Source organism: Penaeus monodon, chromosome 28, assembly GCF_015228065.2.
Source record: "Penaeus monodon isolate SGIC_2016 chromosome 28, NSTDA_Pmon_1, whole genome shotgun sequence".
Lineage (NCBI taxonomy): Eukaryota > Metazoa > Arthropoda > Malacostraca > Decapoda > Penaeidae > Penaeus > Penaeus monodon.
The window spans coordinates 34484421-34484911 of NC_051413.1; the positions used below are offsets into that span (position 1 = coordinate 34484421).

Below are 491 nucleotides of genomic sequence, written 5' to 3' on the forward strand. Positions count from 1 at the left end.
TGAAAATAGAAAATAGCAAATTTGTAGGCCCAAACGGGATCCTTTATCAAAAGAAGACATTCTCCTTTTTTTTAATAACTGTCTACTCAAACCGGAATCAATGTGGCCAAAAGGGACGTTGCTTTTGCAGTTATCAAAAAAATGAAATAAAATGTCTTGATGAATAAAAGCTGTATGTTCAATTACCCGGGGGGGGGCCCCATTCTTGTATTAAGGTGTAAAATTTTTATTTATCTATTTATCATTTATCTATTTTTTACTAGTCAATGAATTTACTAATAAATGAAAGTCAGAATTGGAGGAGAAAAAAATATAATATAAAGCAGCGGGATAGTAACACGAGAAGAGATTCGGGATGATTTAGGTGATCGATCGACAATCGGCCGTTAATGTAATGGAAAAAATTTCTGAAGCGACTTAATATTCAGTGATTTATTTTCCTGACTTTGATTGAACCTGTGCGGTTAAATGTGTGAGATTTCCAATTCATA

At 33.0% G+C, this 491-nt stretch overlaps 1 protein-coding gene across 1 annotated transcript in view; it reads right to left on the reverse strand.

The window, feature by feature from the left end:
* The window catches only part of LOC119591189 (sodium/potassium/calcium exchanger 1-like), a 35402-nt gene that overhangs the window by 168 nt on the left and 34743 nt on the right, over positions 1–491 (reverse strand). The window lies entirely within an intron of this gene.